Below are 19293 nucleotides of genomic sequence, written 5' to 3' on the forward strand. Positions count from 1 at the left end.
AGCAGGAAACTCTCCGCACACTCACCGGACCTGGGCTAGGACTGGGTCTCAATGTACTCTTGAGGTCTATTTATTTGTAGATTGACCTTTGAGTATCCTCCAAAGAACCTGTGGATAATTGATTTACGAGCCTTTATGGCTTTTCTACATTTAGATGAAAGACCGAGCCAAGGAGATAATTTATCCAAGGCCACACAGTGGGAGGTGCATAAACCGAGCTGCGCCATTGGCATGCAGAGTTGAGCTACAGGTCGTTAGAGGTGAAACGCTTTCTGAGCTGTCGCCTGGTGACAGACACGGCCTGTGATGCTTTCCTTTCTTTCTCTCATCAGTGATTACCTCCTGTAGTGAACGGTGGCTGTGGGTGAGAGTGTCATGGCGGCTTCTTGGGCACATCCTGGAACCCCGGCATTCTGAACTGTACCTAGGAACTGGTTGCCTCGCAAATGGAAGAGTGATGGACTACTTTGAGTATTTTTATTCCATCTCTCGTTGTGGGATCAAAACTGAGGTAAGAAAGTTATCATTTAGACAATGTTCTTTGGTTTTCTTTCTTTCTTTCTTTCTTTCTTTCTTTCTTTCTTTCTTTCTTTCTTTCTTTCTTCTTGTCTCACTGTGCAGTTCAGGCTGGCCTGAGCTTCCTTTGAGACCAGGCTGGTCTCGGGTTCGCAAGGATCCTTAGCCTCCCGAATGCTGGGGTTGCAGGTGTGTGCCACCAAGCCCAGTTTCTTTGGTTTTATTTTCAATGCTACAAAATATTATTAAGGTTAACTATAAATTCATTTTATAGCAGATATCATAGTTCTTATTCCTTAGTCTTTGGGTCATTTCACAATAGAAAGGATGTCAGGTAAAACCTGGAGCCTTACCCGTGGCGCATGACTTGTCTAACTTTTCAGTGTATCTCTTCTGCCTCTGATGGTGAGATTTTTATATTCTCTATGACGAAATCTACACAGAGTGAAACATTTCATTTTGAAACACACTGGCCGTCTCCTACCGGTTAGTCATTGTCTAAATCTTCTAACTGAAATAAGGTCTATAAACTTATACAGCTGCTGTACAGCTAAAGGGCTCAATCATTCCTGAGATTGCATAGAGAGAGAGAGAGAGAGAGAGAGAGAGAGAGAGAGAGAGAACGAACAAGGGGAAAGGGCCTACATAAAGTGAGAGAAATCAGCAGATTATCCAGCAGTTATGCACGTGCTGTGCTGAGACGCATCTTAGAAGTCCTAGTTTCCTTCATCCTTGTTATACCTAGCCGAGGTCATACTTGCTCGATGGCGCTGACCAAGCCTCCGCTGGCTTTGGCACCCTTCAGGAGCCCCGTCCTCAGGCCGTGTCACGCCCGCCCTTTAGCGATGAGGACAGAGGCAGGGCCGCCTCTCACCGCAGCTCGGCGGGGAGCCTGGTGCGCGCTGGTGCGGAGCTCTGACGTCTCTCGCGTTGGATGCCCTGACATCTCTTGTGTCAGACGCTTTTGCTTCGTGTTAAGTTCTCCTTGGATCTGGCCTTGGCAGCCTGCTTTTCCATTTTGGCCCCATTCGATCTCATTTTGAGTTTGTAGAAGGTGGGACTGAAGTAGATGGTGAATGTGTAAATTAAAAAATTATTACAGTTATGTTTAAATACAAAATCCATTACAGTAAAGCTACGGCGCTGTGAACCCCCCTCAAATCCTCCCCTTCCTTCTGAACACACTTGGCCCATTATTCACGCCTCTTTCTTTCTTTCTAAAAAAATAATTTTATTAAGAAAGAGGTAGCAATGAAATAGTTTCAAAACAGGCTAGTAAGGGCCGGGGAGATGGCTCAGTAGAGTGAGAGCTTCCCTGGCAAGCACAAGGGTCTGAGTTTGGTTCCACCAAAAAAAAAAAAAAAAAAAGAAAGAAAAAAGAAAAAAAAGCACACACACGAAAACCAGGTTAGTAGTACAGTTACAAGGTCGGGGAGATAGCTCAGTAGAATAAGTGCAGCAAGCGCAGGGTCCTGAGTTCAATCCCCAGTACAAGAAAAAGAAAAAAAGTAGTGCAGTTACAGTAATTAACACATTGCATATTGTCTTTGTAGTTATTCATAGTACAAGATGCAGACATGATATCTTGTCTAAACACTATTAGTGCAAAACTTTCTTCTCATTGAACTAAGAGAAAGTAGCTGTATTTTTATGCATATATATATACATATATATATATGTATATATATATATATATACATACATACTACCAAATGACCCTTCACTTATATCCCCCTTTTCTGTTTACCTTTGTCAGAGATGGATATTCCATTGCTGTTCATCTATTGCATGAATTCTGCAAAGCAATCCAATATAGTCCAGTAGTCCATAATAGTAGTGGGTTATCCACAGGACTGGCAATGTCAGAAGTTGCTGACTTGAGCCTTTTACGGCCCACATATTAATATGGCTTTACTTTTTATACCTTGTTTTTATACTTTCCTGCTGGATGGACCTAGATAAAGCAAGATCAACATAACGAAATGTAACTTCTGTATCTGACAAGGTCAGTCAGATCCCCTCAGGACTTACCCTGAACCCTGAACCGCAGTCTGCAGATCCTTTGTCAGTGTCAGCCTGCGGATGAGTCACATCCATTGCTTGACCAGTTCGCTCTCTGCAAAAGCCTGAGGGAATGTGTTCTCTCTAGGTGACCCTCCTTAGGCACACTCTACATAGTCAATGACTTCTCCCCGCTTTCTGAAGCCAGGCTGGAATCTGCTTCTGCATCTTTCCGAGCCGTGATCAAACACACGGAGAACGCTGCGGCCGCGGGCTGTCCAGCGGGAAGGGAGGTTTGCGGTCCATGAGGGCGCCGCCCAGCCGCTCCCTCCCCGGGTCCCCCTGTGCGACCGACCGAGGATCCTCGCAGCAGGAAGGAGCGCGGCAGGGGAACATTTGCGCTAATTCCGGACATCGAGGGGCCACAGCAGTGCAGCTGGGGACACTCACACAATAGGATTTCCAGGATCTTTTCAGGAAGTGGTATGAACAATGGGATCTTTGTGTTTAGAGCGAGGGGACCATTTTAAGGGGGATTAATGACACTATGTCTTCGAAATCTAAATATTCACTGCATTTTCTGGTCTCCCCTACGTGATTTAGGTTGATTGATTGTGTTCTTGGATCCAGACATCTACCCCATGCTTGGGGTCAACCCTGAGTCTCCCAGTACCTAAGCAGTACTTTCTATACACCCAGATTTATACAGACAATTGTTAAATAAAATATAAGCACTTAATAAACACTTGTGAAATGAATGGTTGCCAGTTCAGATAATGCTGAATTATTCAGTGGAATAATTCCACTCCTAGTGAAATCTTTCAGGTATGTTTGGAGGATGTTTTTAGGGAAGAGGATTAGTATTTTCCATTGGGAAAGCACATAGGTCCTGAAGTTTTAACGTGCAAATCCTGGGTAAAAAAGCTGCCTGAAAAAAAGATCAACCCAGGGAAAGAAAAAAGGATATAAGATTCTTTTTCAAGGGAAATGGAGAAAAAGATACTTGATAATGTGATGGATTTTTAAAATCTATTTATCTATCATTTATTTATTCATTGGAACCAGAAATAAAACTCAGGACCTTGGGCTGGCCAGGCAGGCACTTGTGCCGCTGAGCTATGTCCCGGCCCTATGATGGATTTTGACAACATCAAGTTATTCCTAAGGCCTGTCTACCTGGGAGTCTCAGGCACAAGGACCAATATAATCCCACAGGTGAACATTTGAGATGAAATTCAAGGTCTTTAACATGTAATAGATACATCCTGTGCGACACTCAACCCTACAAATTCTTACCAGATCCTTCTGTGGGTCGAAAACTTCCACTTACTTATTCTTTCTGGTCACACAAAAAGTAAATGTGAAATGTAGAATTTAAGCTTGTGCAATGTAAGGAGTAAGAAGCTCTTGAGCAGTGTGTTTTTAAGAAGCGAAATGGCTCAGCCACAGATGAGTACTCCACAGGCACACACGGTATCCCACTGTGTGTGTGGGGTAAATGCTCATTTTAGACACTGCTTTATGTGTTTTGATTCTAGAATGTGGACTTTTAGCCCATAACCTCCAGACGGGATGGAAATGACCTGTTTTGTGCTCTTCACCTGTGCAGGTGCGGCCGTGGGGGATTCTCTTCGAAAGCTCAATCACTTATGCACCAGAAAATTCAGATGTCATGGGTTCCTTACCAGTTGTGTGCTGCATTCCAAAGTAAGTTCCCTGAGATAAAGGTTATTTGACATTAAGTTGTCTGGTGCCAGGTGTTCCTAGGAAAACCCTGGTAAGCCTCCCTTGTCTAGGTGTCCCACGTCTGTCCCTACTATTTCTAGCTTGCCCTTAGCCAGCGCCTGACAAAGGGCCATTAGAGTGATCCATGCTTTCTCTTTGGAAATGGGTTAGACCTAAGAATGACTCCAGAAACTTAAAAGCAAAGTATTCCGCTGACATATTCAAAGCAGACAGAGTATATTTCTGGTGATTTATAATGTTATACAAAAATCATGGCCAGCAATTGAGGAGTATTCTCTCCTTATCTAATGGAAATAATCTCTGTTACAAGAGAATGCAACAGAAGTTCTGCAGATGCAGAGGGGTTCTCTACACTGAAGCTCTCGCTATCAGCAATCTGAATCCCGTGGAGAAAAGCAGAGCTAGATCATTGTATTTATTTTACTATCATTGACGTTCAACAATGTTATTGAAATTTCTATTCCTTAACATTTTTGATCCTCCTTATATAATATAAAAAGAGAACTTGTAGATCACATTCGCAATTATATGTAAATTTAATGTTTCCTTCCTCTCATATTTCCAGCTCTGCCCAAAGCATTTGGAGGCAGGCAGGAGCCAGCATTGTCTATGGACACGCTCTTGCTTTTTCTACTGTGTTCCATATTCACATATGAGAGCGGGTGAGAGACTGCAAAGTCCAGCTGGTGCTTAGTTACCTGGTGCAACTGTGGCTCCTCCCAGCAGTACTGGCTAGAGTCTAACACAGTCCAGATCGCAAATAAGTGAATTTCTTGGGGAGCTCCCACAAGGGCAGATCGTCCCAACTGCAGAATTCCTAACAGGGTAATCTAGGTCAGGCTCTATCCATTCCACACAACTCCATCGCCCTCTGGGTGGTCATTCATTCGTTACTCTAGCGTCTTGCTTTTTGGGGGGAGTTTCCTTTCCAAGCACTCTTGGGCGGTGCCTTGGGTCTAGAGCTGGAAGCTGGGCACGTGGTAGGGAACGGAATGAACACGCCCCACTGAATGGTCAAGGAGAGTGTCTGCGTCACGCTCCCCTCCCCGCCTCTCCCGGCACGTCCTCACATAAACAAGCAGCCACGTGGGAGGAAGATGCCAGTCTCGTACTACAACCATCCACGGCGTTTGTGGGTTGATTTACAGCACTTTGCTCTGGCTTCGTAAAGGGGAGGAGCGCTTCAGTGACTCTCACACCTTTCCACCCAGGGCGAGAGTTGGAAGCTTTCTGTGTATCATTCTTTGCAGACGAGTAGTGAAGTGCACAGAGACAGTGGAGCTGCTCTGGGCATCGAGTAAGAACTGCTGGCGCGGGGCACTTCTCATAAATCAGCTTTGGGCCCCATTTGCATTTTTATGGAGTAATGAGGAGTTCCATTCTGCAGTTCTTTCCTCTGTAAAGTATGAAGTTACATTTTCTGCTGTTGACTTAAGCCGGTTGATTGGGCATTCTGTCACTCGTGACCCAAGATTTGGTCTAATTTGGTTTCTTTCCCGGCACCGCAATCTTTTCTTTACTTCTTCCCCCGGACAGTATATGCGCAAGCCTCAAATCTCTACATAATGATTTCTCCCATTCAGAGAATTTAAGTTCACTTTTTGGAGAAGAATAAAGGAGAGTAATGGTCATGGATCCAAAAAATCTGCAGGAAGCCAGAGTTCCACTTCACTGCAAGGGGGAAGCTCAGAGACCTGCCCAGGAGGGACATTCAGGTGGGTTTCTGCCTCCTTCCTCACTCTGTGCTTCAAGGACCACTTGTGCAAAATGGCGTGGTCTGGAGGAAGTGCCGAGAATCACATGCTGTGCACCAGGTTCCCAGGCTCTTTGAGGTCAGGGTCGCTGAGATGGCAAGTGACTGAGTCCTCTAAAAGTGTATTTATTTTGAGAAGAACACTTACCATGAAATCTACCAGAAACCTTTCAATGTCTGGTACATTATTCTTGATTACAGGTTCAGTGTTGGATAGCAGATCTCTAATGCTTATGTGTCTTTCTCTTTCTTTACTTCTCCTCCTCTTTATGCTTTTTTTTTGTTTGTTTGTTTTTGAGACAGGGTCTCCCTCTGTAGTTCAGGCTGACCCTGAGTTCCCTCCATACCCCAGGCTGTCCCCAAATTCCCAATGATCCTCCTGCTTCAGCCTCCTGAGTGCTAGGGTTACAGGCATATCTCATCACACCTGGCTCTTTATGCATCTTTCTTAAATGGAAATTTATACCTGTTGAGTGGCTCACTCCCCACTTCCCTGGACTCTCCCATCACACCCCATGCCTCTATAGATAGTACTTCTTTTAATTAATTTTTAATTAGCTCATGTTTGCGATACTTAGTGATCACAGTCATCACTGCGAATCTGCACATATCAACTCTTCCCCATCCCCTCCTCCCTTCAAACTTTCTTCCCTTCCCCATTAATGGAAAGCTGTTTCCATTTTCCTCATTGCTCTTTTCCTAAATCCTCTTTGCCCTCCTCCTTCCTTGCTCCCCTTCCTGTTTGAACAAGTTCTTCTGGCTTGCTAATTTCTATCCTCCATTTCGCTCCCCATTTGTACTTTGGGTTTCTCATTCAGGTGAAAAAGTGCAACATTTAAATTTCTGCATCTCGTTTACTTCAGTTATGAGTACGGGCTCAGGGTGTGTCCACTTACCTAAAGATGTCGCTAGTTTCCCCTTCTTTGTGGAACACTGGTGATCCGTTGCATGTACATTTTACGCATTTACCTGTTGATGGGTATGTGAGCTGCCTCCAAGCTTTGGCTGTTATAAACATGAGTGCGCATGTGTCATTGTGGTAGGGTGACTGCAGCCACTTGGGGAAGACACCCAGGAAGGGGACAGCAGGGCTGAATGGAAGCTCCTGGGAGTGTCTGGGGAACCTCCGTGCTGATTTCTGTAGTGAGTTCACCAGTTTGTGCTCCCACCAACCGTGGGGAAAGTTCTTTCTCCTCACAGCCTCCCCAGCATTTATTACGGGTTGGTTTATTGACGATAGCCTTCCTTTCTGGAATGAGATGGAATCTCCGTGTTTTCATCAGTGCTTCTCATATATCCAGAAATGTTAAACATTTTTTTCATTTATTTGCTCTTCATATCTCTTCACCTGCCAAGTGTCTGTTTCATTCAGATGCTCATTTTTGGATTGGGTCTTTAAAGTTGGGGGCCTATTTTTTGAGTTCTTTATATATTCTAGATATTAGTTCTCTGTCTTAGGAATCATTTGCATTTTTTCCTATTTTATGGGTTGTCTCTTCACTCTGTTGGTGGTTTCCTTTGCTGAAGAAGCTTTTTAATTTGATATTTTCCTGTTTTTTTTTATTTTACTACAGTATGATCCCTTTAATGAACATAGATACAAAAGTCTTCCACAAGGTGCTGGCAGACAGTGCAGCAAACCATCATCAAGATTTCCCTTCTGGGTATTTTTCGAGAACTAAAAACCTCAATTCACAGTGATAAATGTGCACCCATGATTATAGCAGCGCAGTCTGTCATCTCTAAAGCTTGGAAACAACCCAAATGCTCACCAACTGAGGAACAGCTAAAAAAGATGTGAATTTTTTTTGAGACAGGGTCTCACTATGCAATTTGGGCTGTCCTTGTGCTCACTTTTGTAGCCCCAGGCTGGCCTAGAATTCATAGCAATCCTTCTGTTTCAACCTCCCGAGTGCTGGGATTACAGGCATGCACTGCCATGCCTGGGGTTCCAGGATTGGCACGAGAGTGTCCAGGGTTCCTGGGTGGCATGGCATGCAGGGCTAGGGATCGAAATTGGGACCTTGTGTTTGCAGGTAGGTTCTTATACCTCTGGGCTATTTCCCCAGACCCAAGATGTGATATTGTTATACAATGGAGTATTACTCAACTACAAAGAAAGATAAACTCAAGGCTTTCATAGGTAAATGGATTAAACCAGAGACCATACTGGTAAGTGAAATAAATCACCTGTATGTGCAAACATCATATTGTCTCACTAGAATAAGAACCTGAAAGTAAATAAAATCTGAAAGGTACAATAGATACTGTGAACAGGAAAGTAACTATTCAAAGGGAAGGAACAACTGGGCTGAGGGAAAGGAGGAAAGAAAGAAAGAAGGAAAAAATATATAGATACACAGAGTAGCTCTGGTCTATTGAAAGGAACAGTAAATACTTAAATTTTTTCTTTTTATTTTTTTGACCAAATTTCCATGCTTATATCTGATAATCTAAACAACTAATTTGAAGACAATGTTATGCAATGTAACAACCATCATTGAATTCCTATCATTTTGTTTAGTGAAATTCTGTATCATTTCCAATTTTTCTTTACTAGTTTTTATTCTTTTTGTTTTAAATCATACACTGTGGCCAAGTAGAATTCATTCCAGGGATGCAGAGATGGTTCGCCACACACAAATAATAAATGTAATACACTACTGTAACAGCAACAAGGAAAAAAAACTTACATGTTCATCTGAACAGAGGTAGAAAAATCATTTGACATAGTTCAAAATTAATTCATCATAAAAATACTAACAAGAATCAGAATACAAAGTTTTGTATCTCAATTTGATAAAAAGCTGTCTGTGGCAAATCAATAGCAACATCACAGTAAATGGATTAAAAACCAGAAGCTTCTGCTCTAAAATCAGGAACAAGACAAAGGTGTCTACCATCAACGCTCCTTTTCAATGTAGTTCTGGAAACATTAGCCTGAGCAATTAGACAAAAGAGAGAAATAAAAGGAATATGGACAGGAATAGATTTGACTATTTTTGTTTTTATTTTTATTTTTTATTTTTTATCCTGCCTCAGGTTTATTTGTACAAAGAGCGCAGGAGGACACCAGCCCCCCACAAATGGCACCCCAGGGCTCACACCAGTCCTTCTGCTTTTACATCAGCAGAAAAGATGCTTTTACTGTGGAACCTTCATGGGGGCCTGGGCACCTTTGGGGGCCTGGGCTGGAGCAGAAGCTGGAGACTGGGCCTTGGTTGGCGTCTGGGCCTTTGGGCAGCAAGCCCTGAGACCCTCGGCAATGCAGGCATGCATACACTTCCCAAGCTTGGGGTGGGCAATACAGGGAAGCCTGCGGTTTACTCCTTTTGGAAGGATCTTGGGCTTGACCTCCTCGGGCTTGATGAGGGCCTTGGTAGCCTCGGTGCGTGCACTCAGGGCCTTGGCACTGTTTGCTTGCATCTTCTTGAGGCCCTTCTTGTTGTGCTTCTTGGCAAAACACATGTTCCTAAGGAACTTGGGATCCACCTCTTCAGAGATTCGTTTTTTTTTTTTTTTTTTTCTTTTGTGGAACCGGGGATTGAACTCAGGCCCTTGCGCTTGCCAGGGAACCACTTATTCCACTGAGCCATCTCCCCAGCCCCTCAGAGATTCCTATCTTTGTGACTGAAGTTTCTTGGTGCCATTTCTGTGCCTTTTTTAGGACTGGTTGCATATGGTGTGGTTCTTGGACTTGGCCATAACTGCATTATAAACTGGTGACCAAGCGCCTGGAACTGGAAGATGAAAAAAAAAAAAAAAAAAAAAAAGCTAGATTTGACTATTTTTAAATTCTTTCCGTAAGTGCAATTGAGCAGTATTTGTCTTTCTCCAACTGACTCTTCTCACTTAGCACGATGCCCTCAAGAGTGTTACATAGTGTAGCATTTCCCTTGGGAAAGCTGAATGGTATTTCAGTGTGTGTGTGTGTGTGTGTGTGTGTGTGTGTGTGTTTGTGTGTGTGTAATATTCTCTTTCTCCATGTGTCAGTGAACATTTGGGGAAGGCTATTTCCACATGCTGGATACTGTGAACAGTTCTGAGTCCAAAATAAGAGAGCTAAAATATCTTCAAAATCCTGATTCCAACAAATGACTAAAGTTTTGTGATATAAAAATAGGGTCCTAGCAGACCAAGGCATTTCATTATCCTTTTAGGTGAAAGAGTCTTGTCACTGTGTCCACCTGAGATACTGAAATCGAAACACTATAGGCCTCTTTTCTAGTGTAACTGAAAAGGATTTCTCTTACCACCTGAAGAAGGCTGTTACAAAACAAAACAAAACAAAACAAAAAGCTGATGTTGCAGTGCTCGATCACTCATGCTAACTACAATGCCTGTGGAAGTTCCCAGTCCCATTCCTGGGTACATCAAAGACTTTTCTCTTACTGGTTTGATATTGATAGGATATCTACTGAGGACACAAAGACAATTATTTGTCTCTGACCAAAACTTGCATATGTTTTCATTAATTATTTAAACATAATATAACAGGAATATAAAAGTGACAATTTTGCAAAATTTAGTCAATACAAGAATCTACTGGTTGGAAGGACACCTGCCTTAGTGATGCTATGGAGGGCAAATTGTTAAGTGATGAAAGTAAACTATCTTTTCTCATGTTCTCAACGGTGGAAACCTAGTGGCTCTGGGAGTTCTGCTAATGGCTGCCTGTCAGTACTACTTCATGACTGTTTGTCTTTCATTGCAGGAACATCGCAGGACAACATCCATTTTATGCCTTCTAAGTATGGAAATTTACCTCTAAATTTCAGACAAGAGACAACCACCTCAGCCCTAGAACTGTGGCTCCCAAAGTTGGTTGTGTCTGCTGGAGGCTGGGCGAATGCCTATGGACATCATCTTTTAGCTATTTTAAAATTATTATTTTAAATAAAGAATTTTATCTGCAGTCTATATTTATGAGTGTTTTGGTGTTTGTGGGGAGAGAGCTTTTTCAAAGTCTAAACTTCTAATGAAGGTTATTCTTAATATAAAAGTTTGCAATTCTTTTTTTTTTTTTGTGGAACCGGGGATTGAACTCACACCTTTGCGATTGCCAGGGAAGCGCTTATTCCATTGAGCCATCTCCCCGGCCCATGCAATTCTTAATAACTTTATTATTTGGAAAAAGTTATTGTCCTGACTTGTATGGCACTATAGACTATTGTATGGAACTCTAATTGACAACTGAGAAGGAATTCTAATGTATCCTAGCTCTTACTAATATTTGTATCACTTCCTCCTGATAATAGGTGTAACATAAGAGGAGTTTCCCCCTTGAAGTTGAGCGCTGCCTTCCTGCCGATATTTTGGACCCATGACCATTACTGTCTTTTAAGTTCTCCAAACAGTAGACTTAAATTCTCTGAATGAGAGAAATGATTAAGTAGAGATTTGAGGCTTGCGCATATACTGTCTGGGGGGAGAAGTAAAGAAAAGATTGTGGTGCCAGGAAAGAAACCAGTAATATTTTCTGATGACACAGAGGCGTGGGAAGCAAAAGCAGAAATGGCCAAGTGCACTCCCTTCAAACTGCAAATCATCAGACACAACAAGGAAACGAGCAGCAGGGCGAAGCTGGCTATAGATGAGGACGGGGAGCTGTCCCCAGTCCATCTCACAAACAGCAGCCGTGGTACAGAAAGAACACAAAAACTTTTAGAAACCCACATAATCCAACTAGGCACTAAAGAACTTACTGATGTTGATGAATACTCATCAACATGAGATCCATGTATCTTTTTAAATGTTGCTTACTGTATTTCTGTACAAGAGGAATGTTTCAACCGATTTTTACAGGTGTCAACCAATGTTTTTTCCAGCTGGGCACACATTAAATCTAGCATCATGGGAGTTTTATTGTGCAGTGAAACTTTTAAACTATCAGTATAAATGCCAGGATGCTACAGAAAACATCCACAGGAACTTTTTTCAACTTGCTTTTGAATAGGTTCGCGAACATTCCTAAATGATCCAACATACAACTGAGAAATGGCACATCTTTTTCTTGTAGTTTGTATACAGTGGAAAAACATGTATATATTTATACAAAGTTTAACTAATAGACACTAGAAGGTTAGCAGTTTAATAAGTGTATAGGTGAGAAATGTAATAAAAATAATAAGAATTTATTCAGTGTCCATCACTTACTTCCACAACCCAGTGTTATTTTAATAAAACCCACTGCCAATTAGGCCTCTGGAATATATTATTTTTTCAGTTTGTAGTACTGCTGCCCACCTTGGTTCTTTACAACTAACAGAAAACTGCTGAAAAGTAGGGGCAAGCATTTGCAAAACCAAAAAGCCTCCAGCTTATATGAGCCTGATGGAACTTCTTCCCCAGCCATGACTGAAACCACCAAGAAACCACCAGAATGGAAGTCGCCACGTATCTTGCCTGGATCTGAGAGATACGCTGGACTTACTTCCAGCAGAGGAACTGGACACCAGGCCGTGTGTAGTCTAGGGCTGCACTGGTAAGTCCAGCCAATGTTTGAAAATTGACTGTCTTTATTTTAAAAAAGTGACCACCAAAATAGAGTCACTAAATTTATTTTAAAAATCATACAACCTTTCTTACAGAAGAGCCTCACACCCTGCACACTGCTCTGCACAGACGCCAGGGACGCGGGGACTACTGTTACTCTCTGTCCTGCCCCCCAAATGTTTACAGTGACCGCACAAAGCAAGGTGTTCACAATAACCACATGGGATGAAATGTTTTTAAACCACCAATAATGAACAAAAAATAAAATCCACTTACTCTGCTGCTGTTTTAAAATATCAATGCTAGTTTTTGCACACCCTCTCCCCCCAACTCTGTTTGTAAGGAACTAAAACACTCTCTGGTGAACAGCAAAGCCTTCACTACACCTCAAATGCAGAACACATATGAAGCAGAGGAATGTGGGCTTTTTAAACAGAAGCAGATAAAAAAAATATACAAGACTCCTTCAGTTCACTAGTCTTAGAGAAACTTTCCAGAATACTCCTTCACACTACAAAAAAAGAAAACAAATATCTTACATTAGAATCCTTCACCATCTGCGCATTGCTTCACACTGCTCTGCAGCAAATGCCACGCATTCTGTACCTGTCCTGTGTTCCTGTAATGGTAATGATCTGATCTTCGTGGTTTTTTTTTTTTTTGGAACGAGGGATTGAACTCAGGCCCTTGTGCTTGCCAGGCAAGCACTTATTCTACTGAGCTAACTCCCCAGCCCGAGTGTTTTTTTGTTTTTGTTTTTTGATCTGATCTTCGGATCCTTCTAAAGGCTTGCCAATTTTGATAGAAGCTTCTGATTCATGATGGATTTGTTTAATCCACTGACCACCTTTGCCAATAATAGATCCAGCCAAATCTTTGGGAATAGTTCCTTGTGTAGTAATAACAGGTCCACCAAGATCACCATATGAGCGAGGACCCCCTGCATAGGAATGATCATATCTAGTGTCTCCCTGTGGTCCATGTGCCATCTGCCATTCTGATGGGCTCCACGTATCTATTGCAGAGTCGCAAGTTTCATCAATACTGAAACCAACCATGCCATCATAGCGCTCTCCAGGTCTTCCTCTTCTATCATAGGCCAATAGATCTCCTCCTCTAGGTGGTGGTGGTGGTGGTGGTGGAAGAGGAACATTCTGAGCTCTGCTACCATCCCAGCCACCTCGACCAGGAGGAGGGGGTGGTGGTCCTCGATGAGGGCTCATGTCATCACAATCTCTTCTACAGGGAGGTATGGGATGCCCACCTCAACCAGGAGGCATTCTGTCAAAACCACCTCTCCCCCGCACAGGAAATCCTACAGGTCATTCACAACGGTCATCAAACATCATGGTAAAACCACCCTAATCACAAGTTTCATCATAAAAATTGGGATCATAAGGCTGTGCACGTCCTTTGATGGGAGACTCAGATATAAGAACAAGCACGATCTTTATGCATTCTACAACCCTGTCAGGCTTTCCTCCAATAAGAACAACTCTGTCAGTGGAATGAGGACAGCATTCCTGGAAAAGCTGGATTGTTGTCTGAGTGTTCTCTCAAAGCTCTTTGATTTTAGCACCTGAGATCCCAATAATTTCTTCTGCTAGACTTTGATGAATTAACAGTCTCAACTCACAGTCAAAGTCACTTCCTTTATAGTGTTGGTAACTCAAGCATTCCTCAGCATCAGATTGGAGTGGGAGCTGGCCGGTGGCAGTGGGTGACAGCAACGGGAGTCCGCCGGTTGCAGTGGGTGATGGTGACGGGAGCCGGCCGGTTGCAGTGGGTGACGGTGACCGAAGCAGGCTGGCGACAGTGCGTGACGGCGACGGGAGCTGGCCGGTGGCCGTGGGTGACGGCGACGGGGGCTGGCTGGTTGCAGTGGGTGACGGCGACGGGAGCCGGCCGGTTGCAGTGGGTGACGGCGACGGGGGCTGGCTGGTTGCAGTGGGTGATGGTGACCGAAGCAGGCCGGCGGCAGTGGGTGACAGCAACGGCAGGCCCTCTTCCAAGGTAGGGATGATTCTCTTTAGAATTCCTCCAGTTGTTCCGAGGTCAGCACTGATCCTCACTGTGCGCTCCGGCCGCTGCTGTCTGGGACTGAAACCCGGCACTGCAGTCTGCACGGAGAGCCTGAATGTTCTTGCCTCCTTTTCCAGTCGCTGCCCCAGCATTCTGGCTCTGAAGCAGAATTTGTAATTCAACCATCTCTTTGCTGTTTCTAGATCTTTTAAATGCTTGCTCCTCTTCCATACCTTCTGCAGGACGCTTACCAAATTCACCACTGGGTTCAGTGTTGGGGAAGGTTTCCTCTGGCTGCTCCATTTCCATTTTCTTGTACTAAATGGATGCACCATCTATATGCCACAAACAAGTGGGATCAGGCAGGACACAGTGGTCGGTGCAGAGAAATGGGGGATAATGGCGGCCGCAGTGTCTTCGCCAGGACAGCCCTGTTCCTCTCCTTCGCTCTCTCACTGGCTGGGTGAGATCCAAATATCTATTTTTATTATTTTCCTATAACTTTTAAAAACCAATTTTGCACATTTATATCTGGTAACCTAAAAAACTAATTTGAAGATAACATCATATAATACAGTAACCATTGTTGAATTCCTATCACTTTAATGAAATTTTGCACCTTTTCTAATTTTTCTTTCTTTTCTTTTTTCTTTTACTAGTTTGTGATCCTTAAAAAAATAATTTAGGGGTTCGATCCCTGGGCCTGCTGTGCTGGCCCTGCCCTGGGGCATGCTGAGATGGCAATTGAGACTGGGCATGGTGGTGCGCACCTGTAATCCCAGCTCTTGGGAGGCTGTAAACAGGTGGATCACTTCAGGTTTGATCTAGTAGTGAGACCCTGAACACCCTGTAGACCCTTCCCTAAAATGCAAAAAAAAGAGACCAGTATCAGCCATCAAGGAAGACAATTCAGACCTGAGTTATCATCTTACCCTAGTTCCAACAGCTACATTAAAAATAAAAATAAATGCTTTGGGATGTGGAAGGAAGTCCCATACACGGTGGGGTGGGAATGTAAGTTAGGAGAGTCTTTTGGAGAACAGTATACAAGTCCCAAAAATAGGTCATCGAATCCAGCTAAGCCGGCGCTGGGAAGACAGCTGGAGGAGGCAGCAGCCAGCCTGTCCAGGAGGCCCGCGCACGGCCGCGTCTCGGAGATGCGAAGCCCGCAAAAGCGTGCCTCATGGTGTGCACGTGGCGGGATATTACTGCTCATGAAGAGCTGGACCCTGATCTGTGGCAGAATGGATAGAGCCAGAGCACACCAGAGGGCCAAGCACAGAGGACAAGGACTAAATGTTCCCTCATTCGGGCAAGCTAAGAAAAGCCACGACTGAGGCCGAATCCTGCCCAGAGCCGGGGGAAAGGGCAGAGGAGGGTTTCGGTGAGCGGGGGTGTGACCTACGTGCACCGGATGCGTGTGTTGACACATCACTGAACCCCTTCATAGGCACAATTAAACACATGCTAATAGGAAAATATTTTAAAAGAAATTCTGATTTCATTTTATTTTCCACACACCACTGGAAGTAAGTAAGTTAGGGGTCAAGGGGAAGATTGTATTATACTGACTTCCAAGCTGCCACCCAAGAAAAATAGGATATGGAAGCCTGTTTGCAAAATACAGTCCCCTCCTGCTTTATGGTGTCCTGTGACTAAGGACAGAGGCCATCATAAAAAAGTATAAACAGCACTAAAAATTGCAAAAGTTTATTTAAAATCATTTGTATCACAAATGTAAAATCCAGGGAAGTCCTTTTCCTGCCCAAAGACGTCATAAAAATGGAGAGAAGAGCGAGGTGTTCATTTTAAAAGGTCACGCTGGTGTGGTCCAGGGGACTCTCCTGTAGGCATGTGTCCAGCACCTTAGGAGCAGCACGTCCTCGAGCAGCCAGGGCTGGCAACAGCACTCTGTGGTCCTGAATTCATAGTTTAAATCATTCCATGCAGTAGAAGTAGTGCAATTTCTACGGCCTTGTGAGGGACAACGCTCCTGCTAGGAGGGAAACCATTGCATGATAGTGATGGGAAACAGTTATATCCCAAAAGAAACGTTTAGAATCAGCAAAGCATGAGTAGGCAGAGAGGACATCATTTTGAAACACCCCCTTTGTTTTGAGACAAGGTCTTGCTAAGCCACTAAGTTGCCCAGGCTGGGCTTGAACTTACAGTTGTCTTGCCTCAGCCTTGTAGACTCCTGAGACGAAAGGCATGTGCCATTTTACCCACCATTTAAACGATTCAAGTGTAATTGTATATATCAATCTATAAAAGGAGCTATAAACATTGAATGAGCATTTGTTGACCAACAGCATGTGCTTCAGTTATGCACGAGGGCAGCGTCTCACGTTTTTGAATCGCGAGGGTCAGAAGAGCAGCAAAGGTCATTCCTCCTGGCATACTCAGAACTGCCCAATCTGCATCATTCTTACAGCTCACCGCAGAAGGCGAGGCGGCCACTTAGTTCTTTGACAACCAGAAGGTGATTAAAAGGCGAGCGAGCATGTCAACTACCATCTTCATGAAAACTCTGGGGTCCACTCCCTGTCTATGTTACAAACTCCAGAGAGTTCTGGGAGTGTCTGACTGAAGTCTATTGATAGAGAAAAAAAAAAAAAAGAGCAAGGAGGGTGCACTTGCAAATTAACTGAGTATATGAGAAAAGAATGCTCAGCAAATGTATACAGTCACCACAACAGTGCGCGTTCACCACAATCCTGCCCTGAAGTCACACAGGCTCTCAGTGCACCGTGTATCATATCGCTGACCCCTCACCTGCTTTCATAAATGGAAACACTTCGCTGCTCAGTGAAAACGCGTTCATAAAGATGACAGTCTTCGAGCTGCTAAGTACACATATCTAATGAACGCTGCTTTCAACTCTTGAATTACTCCGTATTTACAGGGAGGACGTTTTGGCCTTTCCATCACAGGGTTTCCTGGTGACTTTCTGAAAGAGAGAAAAGAAAAATATACAGAAAACAAAAGGTATGCATCGATAGGTTCTGGCCTTAGTATACATTGCTGAACTATTATGGCGATCATCTAATATGGCTGAAGCCCTTAAAACAGCAGCTTCTCTTCCCAGAGACCACCCACCCCTTCTCCAATTCAGCCCAGGGTGCAATGTCCTTTCACCTTCCCTGCCACCTCAGGGAAGACCTCAGTCAGCTCCTCAGGTATTTCTAAGCATCCCCTCCAACTCCACCCCGGCGGAAGTCCATAAACGCCTCAGCTGTCTTTGTCTCAGGCCCGAGGATCTACCTGACCCATCTGCCCTCGATCTTCTCCTTATCTTTGGAGTTAATAAAGGCTTCTTTTATTTTTCCTGTCTCTCTACTGCACCTTTGAAAGAATCTATCACACTGTTGTCTTGTGACTCGGATACACAGACAGCGTGGGAGGCTGAGGGCCAAATGGTCAGTCCCAAGCCCCCTGCCTATTGGCTGAGGCTTTCTCCTCTAGATCCTGCCCATTTGCTGCTGCCAGCCTGTATCCAACCCCAGTCCACCTCAGACAGTCCAGGGGAGCTGATTGCCACTGAGATTTCTGGTCCCAGTTTTGAGGGGAAGCTGTGTCCACTGTCCTTACATCTTGCCAAGATGAGTGGCTCCCCCTCCCAGTTCCAAAACCACAGGCCCATGTCCAGATTTCTCTCTGCCCAGGGGAAAGAATAGGCTGTGTTTACGTTCCTTGGTAGAAGTTCTCAGGCAACACAGCCCCCTCTGTCCCTGACGACTCCCTCCTGACTACTGGGCAGAACTGGGCAGATCAGGTCTGGGAACCCCCCAGTGTTCATTATTTTGGAGGGAGGTGAGAGCCTACCCCCCAAGTCTTGCAGCCTGACTGAGCCCAAATTCAGTCACTATGGGAAATATTCATTCTTAGCCTCCAAAAGACACTCCACTGGGATGCCTCTGTAAGCTTGGCTCCCTTGGCCTCCAGGTCATACAACCAGAAAGTTAACATTCTGCTGCCAGTTGGCTTGGCCACACTATAAACTCCACAACCACAGCCAAACCCCAGGGGAAAACTTCTAACCCCTTAAAACTTCTGCTATTGCAGCAGAAAATGGTCAGAAATCCCTTAAAAGCCTTTGTTTTCTCTAATGACATGCCCCTCCCCCTAGCCACCACCCTTAATCAGGTCAGATACCCCTACATCCTGCTGGAGCCCCCTGCCGTCCTTTCTTCCTCCCCTCCGAGCGCCTTGGCTGTTGGCCACCGCTGGCCACTGCTGGTGCCTGGAGCCTGGAGCCTTCGCTGTAGCCGCTGCTTCACCTTCTGACCTCTCGACTTTCAGGGGCCAAAGTGACACCTCACTCTTTGCTCCCTCTCCACGGCCATTCTCTGTGCCAGTCAGTCCTAATTCCTCATATTCCTCACCACCCACCCCTCCAACTTGGAATCCAGTCGTAGTCTTTTTCCCTCCAGGTTTCTCACTCAGAACAAGTAATAACAATTTTTTTTCCCCTGCAGCTTATGCCCCTTCCTCTGCCATCAAATTGACGGCAGGATAACAGCCCACCGAGCACAGAGCACACCAGCTAGCACATGGGTGTCTACTGTCATCCTGTCAGCTCTCCTTGCCCCCCAGATGATGCTCCTGTTCAGCAGGAAGCAGTCTATGAGACATACCACCCCTTTCATAACAAACAAAAGATGTAAGTGATAGGTTCTGGCCATAGTATGAATTGCTGAATTATCATGGTAGTCTTTGAATATGGCTGAAGCCCTTAAAGCAATAGCTTTCAAGATGAC

General features: G+C 44.3%; 1 pseudogene; it reads right to left on the reverse strand.

The window, feature by feature from the left end:
- Positions 1–13051: 13051 nt before the first annotated feature.
- LOC105741079 lies at positions 13052–14842 on the reverse strand (annotated as a pseudogene).
- Between the last annotated feature and the right edge of the window lie 4451 nt (positions 14843–19293).

This window comes from Octodon degus, unplaced genomic scaffold, assembly GCF_000260255.1.
Source record: "Octodon degus isolate 3935 unplaced genomic scaffold, OctDeg1.0 scaffold00283, whole genome shotgun sequence".
NCBI lineage: Eukaryota > Metazoa > Chordata > Mammalia > Rodentia > Octodontidae > Octodon > Octodon degus.